At 50.6% G+C, this 18,434-nt stretch overlaps 1 protein-coding gene across 2 annotated transcripts in view; it reads right to left on the bottom strand.

Moving 5' to 3' along the window:
- TSHZ2 (teashirt zinc finger homeobox 2) overlaps window positions 1-18,434 on the bottom strand; it is a 407,162-nt gene that overhangs the window by 314,854 nt on the left and 73,874 nt on the right. The gene's annotated exons all lie outside the window — the stretch shown is intronic.

Raw genomic sequence — 18,434 nt, 5'->3', positions numbered from 1 at the left:
AAACACTGGCCTCCCCCAGGGCCTCCCCAGGCGCCTTCCCCTCCCACACCCCCTCTCTGGATCAGCTCCTCCACCGCTGGGGCCCCATGACGTGCTTTCTCGGGACTCGCGAGCGGACGCATCCAAGCATAAAGCTGGGGTCTCCATGAGCACCCAATGGCGTTCTCCGTCTGTCTTGAGTGTCGCACAATCATCTCACACTTCATAGTCCCCCCACAACCCCCGTCTCATTCCCCATCCTCTACTGAGTTCAACAAACATTCAAGTTCTGGTGGTTTCACCCCCAGATGTATCTCTCTCAGCTCACCTCTGTCTGTCTCCATTGCCACTGGCTACCGTGCTCCCCACCTGCCTCGTCGGCATCTCTGCATTCGCCCTCAATCTGCTTCAGTGCATCCAGCCCTGTGCAGCCAGGACGACGTTGTTAAAAGATAATTTGCTAGCCCTGGCTGGCGTAGCTCAGTGGATTGAGCGTGGGCTGTGAACCAAAATGTTGCAGGTTCAATTCCCAGCCAGGGTACATGCCTGGGTTGCAGGCCATGACCCCCAGCAACCACACATTGATGTTTCTCTCTCTCTCTCTCTATCTCCCTCCCCTCCCTCTCTGGAGATAAATAAATAACATCTTTAAAAATTTTTAAAAAAGATGATTTGCTTATGGGACGCCCTGACTGAGACCCTGTAATTCCCCAGTGCTCAGAGACCTACTCTAATATTATTAACACGGCCTACCAAATCCCAGATGGGACAGAGGCCCCCTATTCTGTTTTATTGTGTATGGTTTTATTTCTTTTCATTCACTCGCGCGTTGAAGAGACAGCTAATGAGCACCTACTACGTGTCACAGACAGGATAGGTTCTCGGGCTTGGCAGATTTCTTACAATGAGCACTATTTGAAACACAAGGTTTTAAAAAACAAGGCCCAGCCACCCACCCGCTCGGAGGAAGAGAGGCCGTGGAAATGGAACTCGCACCTCCGCAGCCCAGTCCCCGGTTTGAGTAGTAAGCACCCCTCATCGCCAGACTCTTTGCTCACGTGTTTTCAGACGGGGGGGCGGGGGGGGGGGCGGCTGGCTCTTTGGTTTACAGGAGGGTCTCTCTGTAAGCCCAAGCACACAGGCGTTGTAGCCTGAAGCTGACTTAGCAACTGATACGAGCCCTTCTCCCCGCCCCCAGCCCCGCCCCCTTTGCAATGGCCGGCCTCTGGGAGGCAGTGGGTTAGGGAGCCCCGACTCTGCATCCAGTGAGTCGGAGAGGCTGACGGCGTCCCTGATGCCTGGACGGTGAGGGGGCTGCACAACAGAAGCTCAATCCCCCGCCTTGTCCGCAAGAGCCCATTTCAATTTTCTGCTGCAGTCCTCAGAGGAGATTAGAAGGTTTGCAAATTTGAGAAACTTCAGAAAAGCCAGGCAGAGCGAGCGGCCAAATTCCGCTGCGTTTCTGCAAGCGAGCATCAGGAAATTTGTTATTAATTTCGTCCAAGGTGATGTAATCCGAACGTTAGTCATTGGCCTCCTTTTCGGAGATAACAAGTGATTTATTCATCGTCACACGCACTGGCTTTCTTGTCGGGCTTTGTTTGTCTTTGACCTTCCTGCTGCCGTCTGATGCCTCCACCATCACTTTGTAGTGACTCGCTCCCGGCGTCCCGGTGCCCGGACCTCTGAGTCTTCCTTCTGACTCGGTGGTCCACCTCTGGGTCACCCCAGTTCAGTCCTCACACGGGGGGCGGGCCCCTAAGCTCTGTCCTTGCCGACCTTTCTCCTCTCTCTAATTCCTCTTCTTGCAGGACTAATTCACCCTCCCAGCCTCACCTGTCCCAGCGGTCCCCACGGCGTTCCCTGTGCCATTGATCTTTCCGCCATGCTCGCAGTCCCGTGTCTTCAGCGCCCAGGGGACGACTGCCACGTGGTCACATACTTCCCGTCCCATCTCCCGCCTTCCCACTAAGATTTACCCGTCCGCTCCCCTCGGAGCCCCAGGTCTCTCGGGAGTGCCGCTAGCCTTCTTGACACAATTATTCAAAACTCAGAAACGGCACTGAGGGTCCTGTGAATAACCCTTTCTAATGACTTCCCATGGGTTTCGTGTCTACCATTCCTTTTATAATTTGACCCTTTGCCACTCTGTAGGGTCCTCTGTCTAGTCCTACACCACACAGGGCTTTTCCATGGCATGTGCCCACCTTTCCCTGCTTCGTGCCCTTGGTAAATATTGTCCCCGAGTCTACAATGTTTCCTTCCACAGCCTGCTCCTGCCTGGCCTCCCCCACCCCGACCAACAACCTAACGCATCGCTCATGTTTTAGTTTTAACCTTTAACCTTTCTTGTCTTAGTAAGTCTTCCTTGATTTCCTGTCTGGGCGGGGTCCCTCTGTCCACCACTTGGATCGTGGCCAGCACATTTTTCTTTTCCCAGCACTAAGCACAACTGAAGTAGCCAGCCTGATGCTGGAGTTCTGTTACACTAGACTGTGAGCTCCATGAAGTCAAGAGCAAGTTCATCTTTCCACCCCCAGTGCCTGGAACGTGTGCTTGAATGCAAAACAAAAATGATGGATGAATGGAACACTTTGGCAGCTCCAAAATCAGCCATGGACAGTGACCCACCACGTCCTGCACTTTCCTTGTTAATATCACTCCATCCTCCCTTCCTGGCTACCTCCGCCCACCCCTCCCCCACCCCCCGCTCTCTGCTCTCACCCCAGTCCAGGTTCTCATCAGCTCTTGACTGGATTATTGCAATAGCTCAAGGGGATTCTTTGGATCGCTCTTCGCAGCAGTCAGTATGCGAACTACTGCCAGATTGATCTTCCTTAAAACAAACAACTCGTCGTGTTATTCCTCTGCTCAGGACTCCCTGACGGCTCTTTCCTGCCTGCAGAGCAGAGGGGGACAAGTCCTAGGGTCGCCGCATTGACGGGAACCTTGCCTTTCCTCGGGTGTCACCGTCTCCTGCTGCAAACAAAGGAACGAAGGTCAAGAGGGTTAGACGACTCGCCAGGGACCGCAGAACCGGAACCGGCTTTCTAGTCTCCACGCAGAACAGCCTCGAGGATTTGCCTGCTTGCAACACGCCCACGCTCTCGCAGTACCCAGAAAGAACCTCCCCACTCCTTCCCAGGGATCCGCCTCGCCTGGTGGAACCTGGCTCTTGCCTGGGGCGACCAACCGGCCCCCGTGTGCCCACAGCTCTCCGCACGCCAGAGCGGGAAGTCGCAGGGCCCGAGAACCCTCTCAGTCGCCTGGCCGTCAGGGACGGACGGCCACCCTGCTCTGTCCTCATTTTTATTCTCGCCTCTTAACCAGGCTCCAGGGCCTTGCTTACTTCTCAGCAGCCACATCTGGCCTGCTTTCCGTTTCTGGTCCACACGCATTCCCACCCAGGGCCTTTGCATTTGCTACGCCCCGCCCCCCTCCCCCCCCCCCCCCCCCCCCTGTCTACCCACGGTTGTTTGGAGTCCGACACCGGCATCCCTGAACTGTCGTCCGGGGCTCTTTCGCTAACTCGGCGTGTGACACTTTCACAATCCGGCTGCACATTCCCTTTGTATGTTCCCATTTCCACTCTAGTCACGCGGATGCTCTGAACGGTAAGCACGGAAACGATTAAAATATCAGCTCCGTGAAAAAAACCCAAGTTCTCTCACTCCCATTGCACGGATTATTCAAGTGGTAAAAAAAAAAAAAAAAAAAAGGGAGACGTTTTGCTTGGAGCAGTCCACGAGCCTGACAGCAGAAAAAAAAAGGCCGTCACGGAAAAGTCTGAGACTACCTGTCTCTCTTTTTATTTATTTGCATTACTCAATAGATTCAGATCTTACTCATTATAACAGCCCAGGCCCCTTCAGGCCAAGCACATCACAGTGATCTATTGTTGGGATAAAAACCTCCTGGCGACGACAGCCGGGATTGACAGGGATGTTTAAATCCCAAACTAGGCTTTTGGATGACATTCAATTTTTTGTCATGAAATTTCAAAATGTGACTGGAGCTTTTTCAAAGCGTTCCACATGGAGGAAGCGTCAGCAGCAGAAGAGGACAAGGAACAGCTGGGGTTGCGTGGGAAGGACGCTGGACCTCAAGGCAGAGTACCTTGGGAGGGGTCGGGGCCCCGGCCCGTGAGCGGCGTGACCTCGGACCCGTCACTGGCCTCCCTTTGCCGCGACCGCTCCATCTGTAACGTGGGCCCCGTAATGCCTACCTCTGATGATAAAGGAGTGATGCGTCCTCCCTGGGGCAGAGTGGACGTACCCTCATTTTTTATTTACAAAATTACTAATTTCTAGATGTTCCAGGAAGCCCTTCCCAAATCTGAACATTCCTTTATTATCAAGTTCTTGAGACTCAGGCATAGGAATCGCTATTCTCTTATATATGTTCCTTTTCTCCCCTCCCAAGTTTTGTCTGCCTTGTTTAGTCTGTGTCTCTTTGAACTTTCTAACGAGACTTTACGAAATGCAGTCTTCTCTTCGCCTTTTACACAAATCTCTCTGACGTGGACACTTCCAACGGCACCCATCTCCTTCGGCCCTGGGTTCCGGCCAGCTCACGTCCTGGTGACTCACTGGGGCCCTGTGAGAAGCCCGGGGGACACACAGACCGATAAACCCTGTCCCTGCCCCGTGCAAACCCTAAGTTCAATAGAATGGACACATGTATAAGGACATATTTTCATCAAGGCACTAACTTTCATAAGTGAGTCCAGTAACAAACACTATGAGAAAAATGGAAACATTTCACTTCTTGATCAAAGGAGCAAACATTTACCTTCACAAGGAATAGTCAGGGAGGGCTCCATGGAGGAGGTGGCATCTGCCCATAGGTTTAGAAGACCCATGACCCATATACCAAGGCTGTATACAGTGAGGAGAGGTTGTGTACGTGTCATGTACAGGCCCAGAACTGGCAAGGCAGAGACCAGCCCTGCATTTATTGTCTGTGCAGCCACACAGCAGATTCCTTAACATTTAGAAAAGTACCCCACATTCCACTGGATACCCCATAGTATGTAGCAAAATCATGGCCCAGAGAAATCCCGTAACCAACCCTTATGATAAATGGCCTCTCCTTTTGGCTAATGTATAGTAAGAATAACAAACACTGAAGCCAGTAGAAAACTATAATTAAACATGCATATTTCATCAGAATGAAAAGTTCTATCAATCAACCTAGACCCCCAACTAAAAGGAGAGCGATTTTTTTCTTAACTTGGCAGAAAAGAGTTAACAGCAGTTGGGAAGCACGCTTTTTCAGCTATCACAACAGTTTTCCTGGACTGTTGAAAAGCATCCATTAGCTCATCCCATATCATTCCCTTCCTCTTAAAAATATTAATTTTATTGTTAAAATGACTCATACTTACTGTATTGAAGTAACAGAGAAAATGATAAAGAAGACGGTTTAAAAATCATGCAATATCCCAGCATCGGAAAGTAACTCTAACCTTGGCTCAACTGTATTTCCGATGTGTCTCCATCCACATACGTGGATGGAAATGGACAGCCGGAAGGAAGGAAGGGTGGATGGGTGGATGGAAGGAAGGAAGGCCAGACGGACAAATAGGCAGAGGAGTATCTTCCCCACCCCAGCAAGGCCAATGACCTCTCTCCCCTGCCGGTGACTTTACCTGCCCGGCCCCCGGTGAGCCAGAGGAAAAGCTCAGCCTGACATATTTAATTCCTCAGTTTCCAGATCCTTGAAGTTGACATCCCAGAAGAGAAGAAGAAAATGTAGCCAAAGCAGTCATTTTTTCCATGGTGCCCATTAGAATCTATGATAGTTTACGGAGTTCACGAGTTCTTAGAAGGAAGACGGAAGTGAGACCTTACTGGGAGTCGCTCCCACAGGTTACGGCAAGGGGTCAGTGCACCGCGTGGTAGTTAACATTGCTACATCGTTACTATGTTGTTGTCTGTACCCAGGGCGCTCTCTGGGCTTCTACGGGCACACGACATTTTTTTTTTTTTTTAAGCTGGGAACCTGGGCTGTGTAACTTTAAGGAAATGTCATCTAACAGAAGTGAAAGCGTTTCTGGAATGACCTCTGTGCCAACCCCACTCAGTCAGCCCTTGTGATGCTGTTCAGTTTGGGTGTGTGGGCTGGAGGTAACAGCCTGGCAACCAACCCGGCAGCACAGGGCATTGGTGGGCCAGCACGACCCCGTTCCTCCCCACTGGGGCTGCTCAGCCTTGGCCCCGGGCATTTTCAGGGTTGGCCCATCCTGTGTTACGGGGCCACCCTGTGTGCACTATGCAGCATTTAGCAGCATCGCCGGCCCCCACCCACTGGATACCAGTAGCGACTCCCCAGACTGTGCCCAGACATTGCCAGATATCCTCCAGAGGTAGTGGGTGGGGGTCAAATCACCCGATGTTGAGAATAAATGCTCTAGACTCTGACAATGCAGACTTTTTTGTGTCTCCCATAAAAAAAAAAAAAGAAAGGTGAAGGGAATTTCTGCTTTTGTTTTTGTTTACTCAGGACTAAGTAATTCTCTGGGGGTCGTCAGAGGACACGGGCTCATTCATGGATGTCTCTGGATGCATCCATGTGACAAAAGGAGAAAAAATATCTTGGAAGGGTGATAAAGCCCCATGTCACCAGGTTTGGGGCAAAAAAAGTCAGGGCTGGTTTTCCTGACCTGTACCTTTAAGAATGACAAGAACAGGTAAGTCTGAGAGAGAGGCCCCTCCCCCAAGTCCTGCCCTTTTAAAGCCACAGGAAATACAAAGGAGGAGGACTGGAAAGCTGGCAATAATCTCCGATTTTCATCTGACGCACGAACAGGAAAGGAGGGGGCGGAACTGGGATGGCGTTGACTTTTTGGGTGACTTGAGATGTCGCTGCTTCGCCAGTGACGGCAGCTGCAGTGCCTTCATCTTGTGGGGGACCCGGGGCAGCTCACCAAGTGCGAATTTCAATCGTCCAGCCGGAGTTCAGATGGCTGGTTTCACAGCGCCTGGGAGCTCCTGAAAGATCGTCCCTAATTAATGAGCGTTAAGCGCCGGTTTGCGAGAGACGTTTGAAACAAAGCAGGACAAAGCTCTCTGCGCTGGGTGCACTTTGGGGACTTGCGGAGCAGCCGGGGGAGGGGGCGAACTTGACAGCCAGCCGAGGCCCCTTCCTGCCGCGAATTCCTGTGACTCACCAATTCATCAAGTGGAGGGTTTTTTTTCCCTCTCTCTCTTTAAGTATGACTTTTATTCCGAGCACAAACTATCATTTGAGGAGTCAACTATGTGTGTGCTATTTAGTAATATAAATGTAACGGTGAGCATCTTACTAACCAAATGGAAAATTGTTTTGTTCCAGCGGCTTCCAAACTTCCCCATCCTTCAAACACACACACAGCACCCATTACTTGAAACACCTCCGGTGTCTCGTAATTGTTCAGAAACGTGTCGGGCTACCAGTAATTTAAGTCCTGTCAAAAATAAATCTCAGACACTCACTTCTTCCAGTCAGTGACTTGAGAAACACGCCCACGTGTCAATTACCGGAAGCTGTAGCAATGTTTCTTTGTTCTGGATTTTGGTAAACAGAAGAGGGCTCTTCCTCGGTAACCACTGTTTTCTGAAACCTATATAAATGTTTACGTGAACCTGCTTGTAGTAGCACCTCCCAGAAGCAACGAGAGCCGCCATGTTGGTGAGCACACGGCACCCGCCCCCCCCCCCCCCCCCAGGGTGCATGCCTTTGGTGATAGATAGATGCACAAGGGGAGGGGGGAAGGAGCAAGGTATTGCCTTGTGAATTCCTCTTTCTGCAGAGGCCTGACCTCAAGAGTGTTTGCCTTTAAAATGGTAAATCAAAATGAGCTCCATCTTCAGGGGGTGGCAGTCACCGGCTCATGGCAGTCTTTCCGAAAGAGGTTGCTTCACAGATAATCTCAAAACCACAGGTAAATAAGTGAGTGGGAGAAACGGGGGACTGGAAAGCAGAATCGCCCACAAAATTGGCAGCTAATTAAGATGGGCCATTCGGCAGCTTCTCTGGGTAAAACTGGTCTCCACAACTAAGACGGACACATCTTGTGGAGAGGACCCTGTCCTTACCGCAGTGCACACCTGGTTGGAAAGAGCTATAAATCCAGCTCTATAGATTAGGCGGGTTAGTGATTTCCTAAGGTTTTGCATTCCTAATATAACAGTATTTTTTATTGAAGAAGATCACAATCATCTAATCATAAAATTGCCAATGCCCACTATGTTGTAAGGTCTCCGTGAAGGTTTTTCTTGCTAAATCAGATAACTGAAGTTCAAAGAAGGAAGAAGAAGTGTTTTTTCTTCTTGGCCTGATCACCAATTGTTCCCCGGTTCTCAGATGTAGGCACTGGAAGAAAAACAAACGCAACTGTGGGCAACACACAGACGGACGCTGCAAAGGTGCCGGAGGGGGCCCCTGAGCGGTCTCCTCTTTCCAGGGGCAAATGAGAATAAGTTGGTTTTCATTAAGCAGGAACAGATCAATATTTCATTATTAACACGGTGACAATTGCATGTTAATAAGAAGTCGTCTTTTTTCCAGCGTCTAACTGCTAGGCCACTGGGTGAGGGGGTTTCTCTCATCCTCTGGACCCTTTTTGCATTTCCTCTCTTGTCCCATGGACAGTCGAGCAGGTGTGTGTGTGCGTGTGTGCGTGTGTGTGTATGTGGGTGTGGGTGTCAAAGCACTGACCTTTCCACAGGCAGCACTAGGAAACACCTACTGATGTTTCCTCCAGGAAGCCAGGGATTTTGCTAACCTGCTTCCCCTTAGGTTTTTCTTCGCCAGAACGTTCCCCGTCGTCCACTTGTTTGTCACTGGGATTTAGATAACGATCCTGTCGGGCGGAGGGTAGTTGAACCGATACAAGTAAAAACCTTTTTCTTTTTTTTTTTTGCCCCCCCTCCTTTCAGGAAGGAAGATAATAAGATAAATCATTAATTAAAGGGGCTACATATGGGACAGATGGAATTCTACCCATGTGGCCGCCCCCCCCCCCAGCAGCGGAGGGGGTAAAAGCACCATAAATCACTCATGGTCTAGTAGCCTTCAATAGGGACCGGCTTGCCCCTTCCAGGCGGTGATGAACAACGCAGACTCCCGGCGCAGCCCATTAGGTATTCCGGAGTAGGTGAACTATGAGATAACGCATTTATCCTTCTTGGGAAGGGCTCTCTGCAGGTCTCCCGGGGCGCGCAGGAAGCACACCCAACTCCGTGGTGACTAATGAGGATTAATGCCTGACCCCGCCGAGGGCTGGGGGCGCGTCTCTTTTGTGCGGAGTTAAAGAGTCGCAAAAGGAGATAGAGTGGCTCCCGCCGCCTCCCCGAGCCGTAAATCTGGCACCGCACGCACACACGTGCTCTCCTTTCTCTTTTGTTCTTCTACTTTCCCTCTCTCTCTGCCTCTCTCTCTCTCTTTGAGGGCTCTTAAATCCGGTTGGCACAGTCACTGCCTGCTGGTCGTTATGGGAACACGAACAACAGGAAATCTTGCATAGACTCCTTCTTCGTACAGTCGACATTAAGTGATGAGATCCGAAACACCCAAGATCACGGGAAACCAGCAATTTCTCTGAGTGTCACCAGTCCCGTGAGTGCCTCCCAGGACTCACCCACAACGCCATAATTTAATCTTGTATTTATGGGCTCTCGTATTTATTCACGCAATGATTATTTAGTAAGCATCTCCTGTGGCCTGGACACCCTTTGCTCTACCTTATGCAAATGAGATGGATATGATTTAAATAATCGCACATTATTTAATCACACACAAATAAACGATAAATAAATCACGCAAATAAATAAGCACCCCTACGTGAATCAATTGCCAGTGGTGGCGAAGTCCACGGAAGGAGGACTCCCGGAGGTGATCGAGGAGCCAGACCTCATCCGGACACGCAAGGTGGGCTTTGCGGTGGGACTGAAGCCGGCGTGGGCAATGAGGGCACCGCGCGTGGCAGGGTACGGGAGAGGCACACGCTTCCGGAAGAATGCATGACTTGGCAAAAAAAAAAAAATCCACACCAACAACAACAGAGACTCCTAAAGTAGGAAGAGGCGTGGCCGTTTAAGAGAGGGATTCAAGGCCCGTGAGTTTGAGGTACCAAAGAACTCGGGGACAAGGACCGAAGGCGGGACTGAAAGTTGGCGAGGAGTCAGGTTTTGCAAGCCCTCGTAGGTGATGATCAAACGCTGGATTGTGTCTGAAGGAACCCAGTATTGGGGGCCGAACAGTGAGCCCACAAAGACAGGCTGGAGCCCTTACCCTGGAGTCTATGGATGCAACCTTATTCGGAAGTAGGGTCTTTGCAGGTGAGTTCAAGTTGAGATGAGGTCATTAGGGTGGGTCCCCACCCGACAGGACGGGTGTCCTTACAGAATGAAGGACATCTGGGCGCAAACACGAAGAGGAGAGATGCCACGTGAAGGCGCAGGCATGCTGCGGAGGAAGCCATGCCTGTGAGGACGGAGGCCGCGACCAGAGTGGGAATCTGCCAGCCGAGGGCCGCAGGCCACCACCCGGAGCTCTGAAGAGGCGAGAAACAATCCTCCAGAGACCCCAGAGAGCCTGGCTCTGCCTACGACTCGATTTTGGACTCCCAGCCTTGGGAGCTGTGAGACGATACATTCTCATTGCTTCAAGCCGCCCTGTTTGGGGTCCTTTGTGTCGGCAGCCTTGGGAAATTAATACACCCAGGGAGCCACTGAACGGTGTGAAGTCCCGGACGGAGTTTTAAAGGAGGGAGGAGGGGAGTGACGTGGCACACTTTCTAAAGGATTGCAAAGTGAACAGGGCCGAATCGGAGAGGGTCAGACATGGGGCGGGGACTTGAAGGCTCCCAAAAAACAGCTGAGGGGAGAACTGTGGGGTCTGGACGTGGGGGGCGGGCAGGACATTGGCCCGATGACGTGTGTTCCTGGCGTGGGAGAGAGCGAGTGTGCAGGGCTGGAGGGAGAGAGCGTGCTTTTTGGAGGCGCCCCTCTAACTCAGGCACGTGCACACGCACACTGCACCCGGAGACGGGATCTGCAGACCCCAACTGGAGCCTTCGAGCGATGTTAGAATTATTTTTCCACTTCGCACATGGACTTGTTTTTCTCTGAATTATAATTGCTTTTTACATAATGAAAAATCTGCTCGAGAATGACAAAGCATAAAGAACTACTTCTCACCTCCTTTCAGGCTGTAGCAGAATAGGACGCGGCTGAAACAAAGAAATCAGTCGGTCCGGTGGGGAATGGTCCGCAAACTCGGCAGGCTGCTGGCACCGTCCTAAATGGACGGAAGCCTTTCACTGGTCCTCTCCGGCCGTACAGGTTGCAGCAATACGGCCATGGCCACTCCTTTGGGAATCGTTGGCGGTGGGTCCTGTTTTTAAACACTGTGGCTGCGCGATGCCTTTGAAATATGAGCAGTGCACCCCTTCGGGCGCCTTCTTTTGCCATGCGTCCCCATTCTGGAAGAGGCGGCCCTTGCCCCAGAGAACGGGTCCTGGAGCAGGGAGCAGAGGCAGGGAACTGAAGTCTCGTGCTGGGCTTTCGCAGGCAGCACATACCCTAGCGTTTAACAAAGTAGCTTCAGGAGAACAGACTGCGACCGCTCGGAGGTGCAGCTCACCTCCACTTCCCGCGTCCCTTCACCCAGAAGGTAAGCACCCCTGGGTGCTGAGAGGGGTGCGGTGCAGGAGAGCGAAGGAGGAGCCTTCCTGCAGACTTACACACCAGAGCCTTGGCACCGGGTCCTGCCTCCCCGCTGCTATTTGCTGAGCCGAATCCTCAGCCACCGGTGGGGTCGGCGGTGTGGGAGCAGCATGGAAAGGAATCCTTTGGGTGAATCTGGGGGTTGGGGAGCAGAGCCTCTGCCCCAGTGCCTTGTGCAGGAAGGCCGCCTCCCCAGCTGCCTAGACACACTGCCCCGCCGTAAGTAAGCAAGGGCGCCTGCAGCCTCGCGAGACGGGAACCCGCAGTCCCAAAGCGGCTTCCGGCCAGAGACCATCCCTGCAGCAGTCGGTGTGGGCACGAGGTCAGAACTGAGGACCACGTGTGACCTCCCAGTCTTGGGCCGTCCAGAGGCCTCCTGAAGGCTGGACACAATCCAGGAGGCTGAACGGACCCCAGGTCCCGTGATGGGACCCTGATGAAGTTCTGTCACCCAAAGGCATAAGGGCTCATAAGGGGGATGTCGTCCAGCTATAGGGGGGAAAATGAAGTTAGGTGTCTTGCCACGGGGGCTCGAGGCCTCTCCATGGGCGTCTGCTGCATGAGGCTCCTCCTCGGGAATAGTATAAAGGCGTCCGTGACCCCTTCCCGAGAACACGCACTTCAGGCTGCTTCCCGGGGGCGGGGGCGGGCCACACTCAGCCCTCTATGACGTCCCTGGGGCCCCACGAGGATCTCCACGAGGATCTCCACGCAGCCACACTTCTGGTTCTTAAGAATACGTGGGTACGCAACATCTCTGAAACTGGGATTCCTTGGAACTCAAGTACTGCATTTTATTACTCTGTTTTCGCCTTCCGCTTGTACAGTCTTCAGTGCTCTTCCAACTCCTTATCTCTCTGTCTCTTCTGCAGATGCTCAGGGTGGGAGGCGGGAAGGTCACGCGCCCTTTGGCAGATGAGATGACGACAGCAGCACAGAAAGATCCGGTAAGGTGTCCCAAGTCGCAGGGCGCAAAATCACCACCATCCCAACAACAACAACAACAACTGTTTGTAATCATCATAATGACAGCTGCGACTTTTTCCTTTCCTGTCACCTGTGCGCTAACAGCCCCTCCTGCATTACCACGCAGAGTGGACAGCCCCATCGAGGAGGCGCCATGTCTAACGTTGCGCCTCGGAGAACAGGGCCGAAGCCCAGGGAGGTCAAGTGCACTGACAGAGAGCACACACGGGAAGCAGTGTCCGACCGCACACACAACGTGCACGCTGGGGGTCTAACTTAACCCTCAAGGAAGATGCCAGCCGCCGTTTCATTCAATCCTCAGACATCAAATAAGTCCATTAGCATGTGTTAGGGGGTTATTATTACAAGGATCAGAGTGAACCCTGCAGGCGAGCAGGGGCACTTGGGAAGAAGTCTCACCATCCGCCCTTCACCCTGGGGATCTGGTCGCATCTTACAGGCAGGAGGATTCAAAAGTTCGACATCTGCATGTTGACTTTCTTTTCGGTCCTTTCTTTGTAGCTCAGCAGTTCTCGAAGTTAGTGGGCGCAAAAATGGCGCCTCCTTTGTGTGTGTGTTTGCATGTGTGACTTGATTGATAACGAATTTGAGTCTACCGGGATAGGAGCTCAACGCTTAAAAAAATTCAACAATAGAAAAAAGGCTTAAGGTTAGAAGATTTAAGGAAATTTCAAAGGTAATTTGTCTCCTTCCTGGTGGGCTGACTTCAGAACCTGACCCTGGAGTAAAACGGAAAGTTGCTTGAGAGCATAAGAGGTTTTAAGAATCAAGACCACGTGTGTCTGTCTGTCTCCAAGGCCCTCGTTTAGCACCGTTTGACCTTTCAGGCCAGGGCCTGAGATCTGTCCTTTCTTCTGATGCTTCAGGTTTTCCCCCCCGACTCTAATCCAGCCCAGCACAGAGTTAAAAAAGTATACAGATAAGTGGCTGTGTCATAAACGCTTGTTGACTATCTTGCTGATTGACCAAAAATAACACTGATTTGATCCTATCTGAAATTTTTATTTTAAATGCCTCAAATAACCCTCAATCTCGCCTGCTCTTAAGAGCCAAGTGCCTGCCATGTAGATACAGTAATTTGCCGTGTCCCTATTGAGAATCATGACTTGAGGCTTCCAGTTCTAATACGCGGCAGCGCAAACGGAATGTCAATTTCCCGCCGAGTTCAGAGGGGTCTGCGGCAGACTCCTCTTGGAGGGATGCGCTGTTTGCTAACACTCACCTGCAAATTTGTGTTTATCCTTCCTTCCTCCAGCTCTAAGTGCAATCTACTTTAATTCCCCCCCTTGCCTAATATCCAGTTGCTGATAAACACACATTCAGATTGCCTTGCATATTCATGCCTGTGATTTTGTGCTTAAATGGAGTTCCTGAGCAAATCGGCTTTGATGTTCGCATACACCAGACACCTGCCACGTACAGTTTCCATGCGCTTGCCATTGCGGGTGGGAGTTTAAGACAAGATGAGATGCCAGCCTCGAAATAACAGGCCAAGTTCCGGAGCCCCTTCTTAAGGAACTGGAAGTAGGTTGGCAGGTCCCATCTTCCACAAGGGCTGAGTTCGCAAAGTAGTAAAAATTTAGAGTTAAACATCTACCTTATGATGTTTAAACTGGTCAAAAATTATGTTAGATGTTGTTTTATGTACATATCCGTATGCAATATTTGTTTAAATGTGTAGTATCTACAGTTATGTGCATGTATGTGTACGAAACAGAATTTTTGAGTATTATACGGTATTTTACATGAAAATGTTTTGCTAAATGCATACAGTGCTAAACACCCGCATTAAATGGGTGTAGTAACTCCTCATACCCTAAAGTCACGCTGCTGCAAAATACTTATTAGGATGGTTACGTTCACTTTTATGATTTCCTTTCTGAATTTGTATTATCCCAGGGTTTTCTCTAGCTTATTGTTTTGTGCTCAAGAACCTCACATGCTACAGTTTTTGGTAATTATCTCCTATGTTTATATGGAACTTCACGATTTGCCAAGCAATTTCCTGTAGATTATTTTCCCCTAATGACAGCCCTGTGGGAAGACACAACTAATTTTTTTTAAAAAAAGCTTTGTTAATTTTCGTTGGTGTGCTTTTTAATTGCAGCCCCAAATAACATACTTAAATAGGGGTTAAAAGATGATGTGACCTACAATTGGGGAAATGACGTCAGAAAATGTTGGGCATTAAGCATGAAGACTGTTGACCTTTATTTTAAGTGGACTAGCTCTTAAAGTTGCAGGCAGATGAGTGAAGGGCATCTGCTGATTTAAAAATGGGACTGGAACTTAACTCATACAAAAAAAAATTGTGCTTCTTTCTACTGCCAAATCCAGAGAATCAAGCCATTCACAGGACATCACCGTGAGAAGCCTAGAATTTTTCTAGAAACTTCCAAGGTGATGGTTTAAATTCAACCCACAAGAGCAGTACAGAAGAGTAAGTCAGCCTGTCCGTAGAAGGTGGTCTCAGACCGGGAACACAGGAACGGGAAGGGTCCACAAAGCGAATCCCCCACGACCGCTGTGCAAAGCCAGTCTCCCAGGCCCGGCTGACCATTTGGAAGATTGGAGAAGTCCAGATTGTCAGACTGTGGGGTGCGGCATTCCCGGTCCTGCCTCTTTCCCCTCCCATCTCTCAGGCTCCTCACTGGAGCGGTTTGGGGTGTCCTGGGGACAGCCACCAGGAGGGGGTTCAAACAGGGGTCGTTCAGGGCAGTGTGCTGTCCCTTCTGAAAGGACACGCTGGAGAAAGACTCGAGGTCTCCAGCCGTGCTACTATCTTTTTTCCCCCCATTTCTGGTTTCCAGCAAAAGGTCTGAAGCTCAAAAAAAAAAAAGTTCACACTTGCATGTAGTCCTTCATTTATTAACTCACTCGCCGATGTCCTTGGAGTTGCTACCGTATCAGTTTTGCGCTTAGCCGTAAGAAAGGACCGCGCGACCTTGTCTCTGCCAGTAAGGGGCGCAGACAAGAAAGGAGGCGGCCAACGTGCATGTGCAACCGTGGATGGAAACACGGGACGGCTTTGGGGAGAGACGCCCAGCCTGGGCCAGGGGGACAGGAAAGGCCCCGGCGGAAGCGGGACCTGCCCTGAGTGCTGAGCGTGATGTGCCTGTGGGTTTCCATTCACTGCGGGCTTGGGTGGGAGTTCCATTAACGTATAAAGGGCATTGCTGTGTGTGTGAAGGCTGTTTGCATATTTCCGATGCACCCTGATGAAACACGGCCTTTACACACGTTCGCCCTTCTACTCAGAACACTAGCTAGCTAACCTGTTTTCACTGCACAGAGCAGCACTCGGAGTGTTGCAAAGGCGGGAGGCGAACTGCCAAACTCGTGACGTAAGCTCCAATTTCACATCTTTGGAGTGACGGAAATCCAGTCTACGTTCAGCTCTGATTTGACTTAGCTTCACTCTTGCTGCTAATAACTCAGATCCTGCCAAGCACCGTACAGAAACCCATTCTCGGGAAGGAAACAGGAAATTGGGAAGACTCGACTTTTTAGGGAAACAACTTTCGACGACAGTGTGAGTGAAAGAAGCCACTGCGGGGGCGTGTTACGTATTAGTCGCAAAGCAATTCCAATCTCAGCAGCAGGGTAACATCTGCTGAAGAATAAAAGTTATATACCACGGACCCTCGACATTTATAAGAGATATATTCTGCAGCCTTAAAAAACCCCTTAATTTGTGAAGCTACCAGAGCATACATTTTTCCCTCATAAAATGCAGTGGGGTGTATCTGAGAAATTTAAGTGACTTCTGGAGGTTCTTACTAGCTGTATAAATAGAGAACCAAAAGCCATTTATAAAGAGTCGCCCGTTCTGGGTGCCCAGCCTTAAAACAACACGGGCAGACACACAGGATGTAGTTCAACGGAGAAGTTCAAATTCACGCTGTGCAAGGAGCTCTGGGAGCTCACTCGTACTTACCCACCCCTACCCCTGAGAGTCACCTGCGAGATACGAGCCCCTGCCTCAAAGGGCCAAAAGGCTACGTGTCGTGAGTCCTGGGTTATCTCCCTGGTAGAGCAAACCATGATACCACATCTATCTGCAAATGTCATGGAGTTACAGAATTATGAAACTGCTAACAGACAAAACAAAATCTTGAGCGGACGGGTATTTCAGGAGACGCAGCTTCACGATAAACTCTGGCAAACCTCCCCGAGTGGGAGGACAGGCGGCCGGTGCCACCCCCCCGGAGCACACGTAAACAGGAAGGAGGGCATCTGATGTCCACGGGAATGTGGAACGGGGGATGAAGACAGGCTCCCGGAGTCTTCACGGGGCCTCAAAATAAATCTCGAAGCTGCAGGAGGGCCGTTAGCCGATCAATAACCTTTAATTAATCCCACTAAAACATTTTGATAACGTTATCCCTGAAAGCGGACATGAATTCAAGAGGACATGACAGCTCAAGTCCCGGTCGGAAAACATCACGGGCGCCTTTCTCCCTCTGCCAGACCCCGCCGTCCATGCAGATTTCCATTTTTGTAAATCATCTTTTATTTGGGGAAGGAGGGCGGTATCGATTTTTCCCCCGTCTTTTCTCGGAATGTTAACCTTGTTTAAGTTCTTCATTTCCTCCGCCTGCAGCACCATGTTGCAATAGAATTAAATGCATAGTAAAATGGCCATGCGAGGGAGGCTTATGCATTCTGCTAAAACCTACTCCCTTGATAAATGGGGCCATTAGGGTCTGGAATTCTCTGCATTAGCCTACTTAGCTCAATCCAACAACATGCCTTAAAAGTCTCACAAATTTGTTCAAATGCTAATGAGCTGCACCACCAAACCTCATCTGTTGGAGAAGGATCTTATATTTCCAGGGGTTTAATGCATTTAAGAGCTACCCGTGGACTCACTTTACCTGACTTGGCAATTCAAGACTACTCAGATTAATAGACCGGAGGAAAATGTATACATTTCATTGCGCGGCGGCCACAGAAAATGCACTCCATGAGCCTTAATAAAAATCACTTTTGTTTAAGGTCAGTTTATCATCATCTCACTGTCAGGGTAGGATGTGGAGAAAGATCTCTTCCAAAAGGTCATATATATGTATTTTTTTCCCAAATCAACTGGTTAAATGTAATAATACCCAAGTCGTCTCCAAGACAGAAGGCAGTCACACTGCTCGTGTTTCCCCGGGGCCAGATATCAATCTCTGGGCCTGTACGGAACTTCCAGAAAAAGAAAATGCCAGAGGAGCTGTTTGCTTACAGACTTCTGCCACCTGGCCTGCAGACGGGAAGCTCGTCTCCACTCAGCAGCCGCTGCTGAACACTGACCGTGTGCTGGGGGGACGGAGCTTCTCTCTCCTGCTGTCTTTCTTTCTCCTCCGGGACCGCTTTCGGGGCACCTGCCACAGCCAGCGTTGTGGCTGTGTGATCCATGGGGGTTTAACCCACTGAGGGAGGTTTAACGCTCTGCTGTCGTCTCCTTGAAATTCTGAAAGGGGCCCACGCAAACGGCAGAGCCTGGCACGACGTTGAGGGAATTGGTCTGCGGGTTAGATTGTTGGACCCACCAAGGCTGGTTTGGGGGGACTGGCTGCAAGGGTGCATCCTTCCAGCCTCAGCTGAGATATTGCCGCCTCCAGGGTGGTCTCCCTGATGCCACTCTGCTCTCTGTTCCCCTTTCAAGTCTCGCTTCCCCGGTGCCTGTCCTCCAAGACAGACCTTCTCACCACTTTCTGTCACTGCTCGCTTACTTGCATCCTACACTCAGAGGACCCTGGGCTCCCTGAG

The sequence above is a fragment of the Phyllostomus discolor genome, chromosome 9 (assembly GCF_004126475.2).
Source record: "Phyllostomus discolor isolate MPI-MPIP mPhyDis1 chromosome 9, mPhyDis1.pri.v3, whole genome shotgun sequence".
Lineage (NCBI taxonomy): Eukaryota > Metazoa > Chordata > Mammalia > Chiroptera > Phyllostomidae > Phyllostomus > Phyllostomus discolor.
This window is presented reverse-complemented; position numbering and strand designations above follow the sequence as displayed.